Below are 12,097 nucleotides of genomic sequence, written 5' to 3'. Positions count from 1 at the left end.
TTGACGTATTGTTTAAAACACCTTGATACTGCGTATTCTTAAACGGCATTATGTGTGTTCTTAGATAATAAAAATAAAAATGTCATACCTTACTTGGCTTCGTTTTTCTTAGCTTCCCTGATAGTGGAGTTCTTTCTGCCACGCCCAGTGTTAAGATAGTAAGGTGTGTGTCACAGTGTTTCCACAAGCAACAAAAACCGAGCGAGGTGGCGCAGTTGTTAGCACACTGGACTCACATTCGGGAGGACGACAGTTCAAACCAGCGTCCAGCCATCCTGATTTAGGTTTTCCGTGATTTCTCGAAAACGCTCCAGGCAAATGCCGGAATGGATCCTTCGAAAGGGCACGGCCGACTTGCTTTCCCATCCTTCCCTAATCCGATGAGACCGATGACCTCGCTGTTTGGTCTCCTCCCTCAGAACAACCCCCACAAGCGACAAAAGATTCGGTGCTACGAAGTTCAGCCAGCGACCTTATAAAACATGAAGGTTGCCTATGACTTTTATTTCTTCATTTAAATCTTCGTAGGAAGCAGTACATGGGCCTGCCTTGTGAAAGATCGATCGCTGTTCACTACTGCATACGCAATCAAATAACGTATTATATAATCCCGTGATGATGGTCACCATGACGCAGTTACTGCATATTTCTCTCAGACTCTTTTTTCTCAGTGGAGTCGACTTCAAATGTACCTGCTGCAAAGGGAAACTTCGCTAGTATGTCATTACTGGTATTATTCTCACTATTTACCCTACTGGCCATAAAATTGCTACACCAAGAAGAAATGCAGATGATAAACGGGTATTCATTGGACAAATATCTTATAGTAGAACTGACATGTGACTACATTTTCACTCAGTTTGGGTGCATAGATCCTGAGAAATCAGTACCCAGAACAACCACCTCTTGCCGTAATGACGGCCTTGATACGCCTGGGCATTCAGTCAAACGGAGCTTGGTGCCATGTACAGGTACAGCTGCCCATGCAGCTTCAACACGATACCACAGTCCATCAAGAGTAGTGACTGGCGTATTGTGACGAGCCAGTTGCTCGGCCACCATTGACCAGACGTTTTCAGTTGGTGAGAGATATGGAGAATGTGCTGGCCAGGGCACTAGTCGAACATTTTCTGTATCCAGAAAGGCCCGTACAGGACCTGCAACATGCGGTCATGCATTATCCTGCTGAAATGTAGGGTTTCGCAGGGATCCAATGAAGGGTAGAGCCACGGGTCGCAACACATCTGAAACATAACGTCCACTGTTCAAAGTGCCGTCAATGCGTACAAGAGGTGACCGAGACGTGTAACCAATGGCACCCCATACCATCACGTCGGGTGATAAGCCAGTATGGCGATGACGAATACACGCTTCCAATGTGCGTTCACCGCGATTTCGCAAACACGGATGCGACCGTCATGACGCTGGATTCATCCGAAAAAATAACATTTTGCCATTCGTGCACCCAGGTTCGTCGTTGACTACACCATCGCAGGCGCTCCTGTCTGTGATGCAGCGTCAAGGGTAACTGCAGCCATGGTCTCCGAGCTGATGGTCCACGCTGCTGCAAATGTCGTCGAACTGTTCGTGCAGATGGTTGTTGTCTTGCAAACGTCCCCATCTTTTGACTCAGGGATCGAGATGTGGCTGCACGATCCGTTACAGCCATGCGGATAAGTTGCCTGTCATCTCGACTGCTAGTCATAGGAGGTCGTTGGGATCCAGCACGGCGTTCCGTATTACCCTCCTGAACCCACCGATTCCATATTCTACTAACAGTCATTGGCTCTCGACCGACGCGAGCAGCAATGTCGAGATACGATAAACCGCAATCGCGACAGGCTACAATCCGACCTTTTCTCCTCCTTACACGAGGCATCACAACAACGTTTCACCAGGCAAAAAATGGCTCTGAGCACTATGGGACTTAACATCTGAGGTCATCAGTTCCCTAGAACTTAGAACTACTTAAACCGAACTAACCTAAGGACATCACACACATCCATGCCCGAGGCAGGATTCGAACCTGCGACCGTAGCGGTCGCGCAGTTCCATACTGAAGCGCCTAGAACCGCTCGGCCACACAGGCCGGCCTCACCAGGCAACGCCGGTCAACTGCTGTTCGTGTATGAGAAACCGGTTGGAAACTTTCCTCATGTCAACACGTTGTAGGTGTCGCCACCGGCGCCAACCTTGTGTGAATGCTCTGAAAAGCTAATCATGTGCATATCACAGCATCTTCTTCCTCTCTGTATAATTTCGCGTCTGTAGCACGTCATCTTCGTGGTGTAGCAATTTTAATGGCCAGTAGTGTAGAATAGTGCATAGTAAAGGAAAATCTTGCATAATATATTGCAGGTGGCTGATTTAAGTGTTCACTGGCTACGGCGTGCTTTCGGCAAGTGACACCGTGGTAATCTTATCAAGCACCTGCTTCCTGTGATTCCACCATATATGTTTCCGCAATGCCAAAGTATGTTTCTGGACTGGTCACTGAGAATTCGTCTGTGTTCTGGAGGTTTGCAAATAGCAACTCGTGGACAGGGGTATATTGTAGAAACGAGGTCGATCATTAATTCTAGTGAGACAAGCACAGGGTGGGGATTTTCAGAAGCATGGGAAGATATCCCGTGGCGTTCATCAACCAAAGCCTGCAGTATGAGTCTATGGTGGTCTTTCCCTGGGACTGGGCATATCGTTTACATGATGATCGTCATAGCTATGCCACCTCTGAACTATCTGGAGCCTTTTGGTGGAGGAGTATCTATAGTTAAATCTAGGTGATTGCAGGAATCGAGAAGAAATTTCATTGATTCTGCTGTTTTGAGATATGTGTACGCTGCTTTTTCTCCAGTATTCATCGTGCGTGTGATGTTTACAATTTAATTCCTATTTGTATCGTGCCTTTTGAGAATTAGCATATTGACAGATGGTGCCGAAATCTGCAGCTCACTAAAGTATAGGGAGGAAGTGCCCTGACATGTGTCATTCGTTGACTTTGTCTGTAATAATACCTTAGATTTTTGCTGCACTGCACTCACTGCACGATCTCATTTGTGTGGTGGGGGCGTGCATATACCCCATACCTATTTATGAGCCTTGTAGTGGCACCGCACACCCTATTGTGAGAGTTTTTGTTCAACCTCTGATCTCTGATTGCTTGGCCTTTTGCGCCATCCACCAGACTAGGAATGATTACGCATACATTGTACAAATTTCTCAGCCATTGCTAGCTTAGTGTTCACGACTATACTCCACACGTCGGACTTCGAGGAGTGAGCTACCATTCAGCAAAAATACTTTTCGCTGGTGAGCTCTCTCGGTGCGTACTTTTTATAGTGCAGTCCTATACATGCAATGACTTTCGTTGGAAGCATCGCAATTATGCTATAATGTTACAGAATGTAGTAATATAGTGTTCTCTTAGCAAGATCCTGATGTGGTATTTCCGATAAATACTGTATATCTGGTTGGAAATTTGCACTGTTTATAGAATTTGCTACCACATCATTCATATGACCTGACTTCATTATTTCTACAAACGAGTTCATTTCTAACACATACACTATGATATTATACCCATTTCTAATGAAGTGCTGGCACAGTAGTGATAATCGATTGTATAAAATGCATGTTTGACCATCAGATGCTTTTCTATTGAAAACCCAAATATTGACCGGATTCAGTCACAGACCGTCTTCACAGATTATATGGTTCAAATGGCTGTGAGTACTATGCGACTTAACTTCTGAGGTCATCAGTCGCCTAGAACTTAGAACTAATTAAACCTAAATAACCTAAGGACATCACACACATCCATGCCCGAGGCAGGATTCGAACCTGCGACTGTAGCGGTCGCTCGGTTCCAGACTGTAGCGCCTAGAACCGCACGGCCACTTCGGCCGGCACAGATTATATCCAAAGATACAAAAAATACATGTAGCAGACAGGAAATGTTACAAATGATTTTCCAAGGAAGTGCAAAATATATGTGAATACTTATAGGATTAAAACGGTATAGGGCACAACATTGCCGGCCGGAGTGGCCGTACGGTTCTGGGCGCTACAGTCTGGAGCCGAGCGACCGCTACTGTCGCAGGTTCGAATCCTGCCTCGGGCATGGATGTGTGTGATGTCCTTAGGTTAGTTAGGTTTAATTAGTTCTAAGTTCTAGACGACTGATGACCTCAGCAATTGAGTCGCATAATGCTCAGAGCCATTTGAACCATTTGACACAACATCACATCTGTCATTACTTAAATAATGACCACATACCATATGTAGAGCATGTCATGTATTCCAGTATAACATATAGATCTTTTAAAAGCAAACAAATAATAACATGCATAAACAGAGCAGTAGTGAAGAGAAGATCAGAGGTACAAGTACTACAATTATACACAATATTGAGGAAAGGATCAAAGTTCTTTAGAAAGTATTTTCGTCATATGGTACAAAAAAATGTGGATGATAAATTTCTTGCTGAATGCAGGGGACTGGACTATCTCTGGCGAACATATTTTACATAGTTTCAGATGTAAATAGAAAAAATTGATATGACCATATATTGAATGACATCGATCGTACAATATAAGGTGTAAATCATTATAGAACCCTAATGTTACACAGGAGCATAATCATTGCATATACTCCATGAAGCATGTATAAATAAACGTCAATTATGCATAAACATAATGAAAATAGTATCCATAACATAAAAACAAGTTAAGATACAGTGTTCAGAAATAAGTTGAACTGTTATCCAACATTCATATGCACCTAAGATACAGTAATTAACCATTACTGTAAAATATCGACTACCTTTCTAGAGGAAAACAACATATGTAAGTAAGTGTAGATAAACTGCATAATTAGATTCCTAGTATATCAGTAATACTAATACCACAAAGAATGAGGAGGGTAAATAGCCACAGCATAGCTAACCATGTGCACAGATTTGGCTTTAAGGAATGGTAACATATTTAAATAATAGTAGTAACGATGAATAACTTCCTTTATCGAAGCAAAGTTTTACCTAAAAAGCCTCAGCCACTAAGGATATATTTGAGAATAAAAGAGAAAAAAATATCTAATCCAGGCAAGTATTTGCTAAACAAAATATGTACTTGGTTATATAAAGACTTAAAAACATTAAACAGATGTGGACCTTGAACTACAGTGTCTTATCTAACACACCACACAAAATGTACCCCTCAGGCTAACAGATAACATATCTTACACAATGTACATATTAAGGATTTGTTATAAAATGACAAGGATGTAATGAAGAATATGTAAATGCCAAATTTACATATTGTCTACAATGAACACAAAAATGTCATGTGTATATGTTCGTGGAGTCAATACATGAAGGTTCTGTGCATTACAGCACTTGACAGTTTTAATTAAAAAGGAAACATATGATTCATTGCACATTGACATGAGAAATACATCATGAGAGTAAAAATATACTCGAAACAAAAGGTAACTAATTGACAAGTAATTCACATCAGACATAATAAAATAAAAATAGAATTCCTGAGTCTTTAATGCACCAAATGTAAATAACAGGAAAGAAGTTACATACACTTTATTAAACATGGTCTAATCAAATGAAAGCTACTGTAGATTTGAACCTTTAATGAGACATTGGCTCACAGGAACAAGAGTTGCAACACCAAAGCTCTTGGAGTTTCTGAACGCTATAGAACAGATTCACAATGAAACCCAACTTCTTCTGAATATGTTACAGTGGAAGCAAGAAATTAATAATATACTACTGTTTAACACAAGAGACTTATATAATAGTATTAATAGGGAACATTACATATATAAGAAACTAAAAGGGGGAAGATAAGCCATGGTATTTGTGCCACTAAAAAGAACAATGAAGGAGTGGACAGAGTACATTTATAGTGAGTCTGGCAGCAAAAAATGAATGTGCTCTAATATCGTATTATAAACTATGTATTATTAGCAGATATGACAAGCCTCCTAGCCTAGGATGTACATACGTATCCGTGACAAATAAATCATTTGAATATTAAGCAACATTTTATGATGAATAACATTAATTACTTAGGATGTGAGTAACAAACCATAATACACTCTATCTGTAGTGCAGTTGCATATTAAAGAAACAGAACAGCAGGTATAGGATAATTATGTTTAATAAAAGTCTCATTAACATCAAGTGTTGACATTAAAATATTAGATAAAACTTGCCATCTATATGTCAATCAATTCGTATTATAAAACTAAGCCATAAGGTTTATCATGAATACATGGCTGAGGGAATGGGGGAGGGGAGAGGGGGAGGAGTAGTGATAGAATTCGTGGAGACAGGTAAATAAAAGACATAAAAGTATCTCTAGGAAAGCCTTACTTTTCAAATCTTTAGTTCATTGAGAATACCATTTGACTGTTTTTTAAAGTTACAAAAGATTTCAATTTCCTCTAGAAGGTATATACTTAAGCCTTATTTTTGTTAATGCAGTATTTTCATATACTTGTTATGTGGCTACAAACTTTAAGATGGAAACCTGAGCCGTAGTGTTTGATTGTTGTGTGTGTTCAAGAAACGTTGTCTTTAGTTTCGTCCCAGTTGGGCCTATTTAAAACTTCACATTGTTGACAGTTAATTTAGTAGACACTTGGTCGGTCGTATACTGACTTTTTCACACTTAAGTCCTTTTGCAATATTGTTACCATAGTATTATTAGTTTGGAAAGCTAACATCACATTACTTTTCTTAAATAAATTGCTTATTTTGTCTGAAATACTACCTACGTATGGAAAACTTATGTATCTGTTTATTTAATAATTTTGTCTTTAGTTAGGGTAATTTTTTGATTCGCCCTACACGCTTTAACTTTTTTCTTTTTCTGTAAGGTACTGGGAACTACTTTTTCTTGTATCCATTACTTACAGCTACCGATTTCAGTGTATTTACTCCATTGTTAAAGTTAACGTCAGACATAGGAATTCATAACAATCTGCCAATTATACTATGGAACTATGCATGCTTATATCTTACGGGATGACAGGATGTTTCATGAATGATAATACACTCCTGGAAATTGAAATAAGAACACCGTGAATTCATTGTCCCAGGAAGGGGAAACTTTATTGACACATTCCTGGGGTCAGATACATCACATGATCACACTGACAGAACCACAGGCACATAGACACAGGCAACAGAGCATGCACAATGTCGGCACTAGTACAGTGTATATCCACCTTTCGCAGCAATGCAGGCTGCTATTCTCCCATGGAGACGATCGTAGAGATGCTGGATGTAGTCCTGTGGAACGGCTTGCCATGCCATTTCCACCTGGCGCCTCAGTTGGACCAGCGTTCGTGCTGGACGTGCAGACCGCGTGAGACGACGCTTCATCCAGTCCCAAACATGATCAATGGGGGACAGATCCGGAGATCTTGCTGGCCAGGGTAGTTGACTTACACCTTCTAGAGCACGTTGGGTGGCACGGGATACATGCGGACGTGCATTGTCCTGTTGGAACAGCAAGTTCCCTTGCCGGTCTAGGAATGGTAGAACGTTGGGTTCGATGACGGCTTGGATGTACCGTGCACTATTCAGTGTCCCCTCGACGATCACCAGTGGTGTACGGCCAGTGTAGGAGATCGCTCCCCACACCATGATGCCGGGTGATGGCCCTGTGTGCCTCGGTCGTACGCAGTCCTGATTGTGGCGCTGACCTGCACGGCGCCAAACACGCATACGACCATCATTGGCACCAAGGCAGAAGCGACTCTCATCGCTGAAGACGACACGTCTCCATTCGTCCCTCCATTCACGCCTGTCGCGACACCACTGGAGGCGGGCTGCACGATGTTGGGGCGTGAGCGGAAGACGGCCTAACGGTGTGCGGGACCGTAGCCCAGCTTCATGGAGACGGTTGCGAATGGTCCTCGCCGATACCCCAGGAGCAACAGTGTCCCTAATTTGCTGGGAAGTGGCGGTGCGGTCCCCTACGGCACTGCGTAGGATCCTACGGTCTTGGCGTGCATCCGTGCGTCGCTGCGGTCCGGTCCCAGGTCGACGGGCACGTGCACCTTCCACCGACCACTGGCGACAACATCGATGTACTGTGGAGACCTCACGCCCCACGTGTTGAGCAATTCGGCGGTACGTCCACCCGGCCTCCCGCATGCCCACTAGACGCCGTCGCTCAAAGTCCGTCAACTGCACATACGGTTCACGTCCACGCTGTCGCGGCATGCTACCAGTGTTAAAGACTGCGATGGAGCTCCGTATGCCACGGCAAACTGGCTGACACTGACGGCGGCGGTGCACAAATGCTGCGCAGCTAGCGCCATTCGACGACCAACACCGCGGTTCCTGGTGTGTCCGCTGTGCCGTGCGTGTGATCATTGCTTGTACAGCCCTCTCGCAGTGTCCGGAGCAAGTATGGTGGGTCTGACACACCGGTGTCAATGTGTTCTTTTTTCCATTTCCAGGAGTGTAGATGCGACAGTTTACTTTCTGTATATGTTAAAGAATAGTTTGTTTTCTGCTTTAGAAATTTCTTCGTCCAGGAAGTTAATTTTGTTATCTTTTTCTCTCTATATGGCGCCTTTTTAAATTTGGATGGGCATTATTAATCAAATTGCAGATCTCAGTGACTACTTCATCATTACCACTGTCTAGTATAATGGTGTCATCCACGTATATTTTATAGATAACAAGCTTGTCTGTGACCTCTGTTCGTTGTTTATGATCTTGTTGGCTAAATTTCCAACTAAGCAACACCCCTTTAACAAACCCTTGGGGATGTTTTTAGAAATTTCCATTAAAAGTGAAGTAGTTGTGTGAAAGTTTTAACCCATCTGTTACCTCTACAGTCACTGGTATAGGTAGACTTCTGTGTGTAATTAAATTCTTTCTGATCTGTTCAATGGTTTCTTCAACTAGCCTGTTCGTGTACAAGTTTGTAACATCTAATCGAAAAAGGTGTGTGTCATTAGATATCTGTAATTCGTTAACTGGCCCTAGGAGATCAGAAGTATTATTTAATATATGTTTTTTGGAGAGGAAATATTTATCTATTAGAATGGAATTTAATTTTTGACTAAAAAGGTATAAAACACGCGTTTAATACTTACTTGAGGACTGTTAGTACTCACTTTCCAAAAAATATTCTATAAATTGATTGTCCTCATGCTGCATTGTTATTGACCAAGAGCATCATGATGTTGAGTTGACATTAGGAGCAGTGGCATGGAACACTCGTAACTGGATAATACGCGAAAAATTTGGAAAATATGGAAAAATACAAAAGTGGGTGAAAAACTTGGGAAATAGAAGAAATATGGAAAATGTAGATAAATACGTAACATTTTGGCAGAATTAGAGTACTTAGATATCTGCAAGTGTGTGGTCTCTGCTGGGGCCTTGAATGATGTAATATGAATTTGTGATTAACAGATGGACCTCGAGTGACTTGATTTAACGCAGTTTGCTATTAACAAGCAGACACATCCTGATCCCCTACTTATTACGCTGCGATCTCGAGTGAAAGACCTTTCACAGCGTTGAGCTACTTAAAATAATATGAGAGAGGAGGGGGAGCTTGAAATTTTTTGATCCATTGGGTTTCCGCGGTATTGTTCTGCTCCCATTGGCTGAGAAACCTAGGGAGGGATATCTCGCCACTTTTGTGTCGCATGATCACTATCGATTATCTGTACAGTTGCGTAATGCTTGGGATGGTTCTCCTGGGTGGCGTCTGTTAATTTCTGATAGTTCCCTGGGGGAGGGGGGAGGGGGGGGGAGGTCACCAAGGAGCCCAAGTGTGTAACCTGACATCGGATGTGAGAAGATCTTTACCTGTGCCCAAAATCGCAGTCGTCAACTGCAAATGCGGAGTTGAAATTGACTAAGAGAAAAGTATCTCTCAGAGCCATTTAACATGTTATACGAACGGTGATCGTATTGTTGGACAGGAAACGGAGAAGAAAGTCACGACTTGGTAAAGACATTCGCATTCAGAACCGACAGGAATTGCTACTGTTTTTGAGTGCAAATCTCTCTGAAACAGTATCCGAGCTATTGTAGCGAATGAAACTGCATCCTTTGGGTATTTGGAGTCGGGTACCTCGCAAAGAGTCATTGCTCATAGCGGCGAGAAAGCTTCGCGTTTTCAATGAACCAGACAACAGAAACTTGTGAGTGGCTGACTGGGATTAGTCGCTGTTTCGCCTCTTTTCAGATGGTGTACAGTGTCAACTGCACCGATGACCCAGTGAGATGTTTAACCCGGAGTGTGTGCAATTCGTAGTTCAGGATACAGGCAGTTCCCTGATGTTCCGAGAGTGTTTGTCGTGCCATAACTTCAGCACAGTCGTTCACATGACCTTGAATACGAACCAGGAAGTTTATTCAGTATGCTCGGTGAGCAGGTGTTGCATTCTCTCCAACTTCTTCATGTTGAGTATACTGTGGACACCTTTGTCTTACGAGGGTGACTCCAAAAGAAATGCACACTATTTTTGTAAAAATACAGTTTTCATTCTGCATGTGTGAAAGTTTTACAACGTGTAGATACAACCATCCCGCTTGTTTTCAAACTTAGTTCAAACTGTTTCCGTGAGTGGCGCCGACACAGCATGTCTTCAAGATAGCTGCTACACTGGACATTCGTCACAAACAACGTGCTGTCATAGAATTCCTGTGCTATGAAAACGAGACAGTGGGAAACATCCACAAGAGGTTGAAAAAGGTGTGTGGAGATGCTGCTGTCGATCGCAGTACAGTTAGTCGGTGGGCAAGCAGGTTACGTGATGAAAGCGGGCACGGCAATATTGAGGATTGTCCTCGCAGCGGCAGGTCTCGTACTGCACACACTCCAGACAATGTGCAGAGAGTTAATGTTGTGTACATAATTCCGCGTAGTCAGCGCGTACACAACTTTCCCGCTAGAGCGCGACCCTCTAAGCACAACAGCGCAGGCGCAGCGCTCGTCCGTCTCCGCACTACGAGATGGCGCTGTCTTAGAGACGGACCAAATTCTGCTTCCACCGATCCGCGTATTAATATGTAACGCAGCCAATGAGATTGCTGCTAACGTAGAACCTTTTCTCCTCGCGGATCACACTCGCGCAGTGATACCTGAACGCGCGAGGTATTATAACGGGTGTACAGACCTCCGATCAGTCAGTCTGCATTAGTCTGTACCAGTCTATAGTCAGATTCAGTGTGCGCCTAATAAGATTACCATATTCCTGTACATAGCCATGAAGATAAATGTATAGACACTTTTGTCAAGTATCAGAGATATGTGAGAATAAGATTAATGCACCAAGACCAAAGGAACTTCAGATTGTCAAATGTAAATAGCATACAGAACCAGAGTTAAGTTATTTATATGCTTGTTATTATTTTAATAAATGTGTGTGAAAATTACTCAAGTTCTGTTTAAAGTTGGTCACCGTCAATCTGCTACTCTAAGCATGCAAGTGGCATTTCTATCGTCTGACCTAACGGCAGAAGATAAACACGCCACGATAAGACCACGAGACATATTGCTGACACTCGCCTACTTCGTTAGAGCGACAAGTCAAATAATCTGATGGTGTGTGTACCGAAGCTCTTACAGTACCCACACCACAGTTAACGAATTGGTGACTGCTGACAGACGCATCATAGTGAACGAATTGTCACGCTACGTTGGGATAGGCGAAGGAAGTGATTGCAAAATACTGAAAGTGTTGGCATTAAAAAAGGTTTGTACGAGGTGGGTTCCCAGGATGTTGACAGTGGCTCACAAAGAAACAAGAAAAACGGTATGCAGCGAACTTTTGGAACAGTACGAGAATGGTGGAGATGAATTTCTTGGAAGAATTGTGACATGTGATGAAACATGGCTCCCTCATTTTTTACCAGAGACGAGGAGGCAATCAATGGAGTGGCATCATGCAAATTCACCCAAGAAAAAAAAATTCGAAACCACACCTTCTGCTGGAAAAGTTATGGCTTCTGTGTTTTTCCATTCCGTAGGACTCTTGCTTTTGGACATCATGCCAAGTGGAACCACCATAAATTCTGATGTATATGTGACGACACTGCAGAAAC

This window comes from Schistocerca cancellata, chromosome 4 (assembly GCF_023864275.1).
Source record: "Schistocerca cancellata isolate TAMUIC-IGC-003103 chromosome 4, iqSchCanc2.1, whole genome shotgun sequence".
Classification (NCBI taxonomy): Eukaryota; Metazoa; Arthropoda; class Insecta; order Orthoptera; family Acrididae; genus Schistocerca; species Schistocerca cancellata.
Note: the sequence above shows the minus strand (reverse complement) of the source record.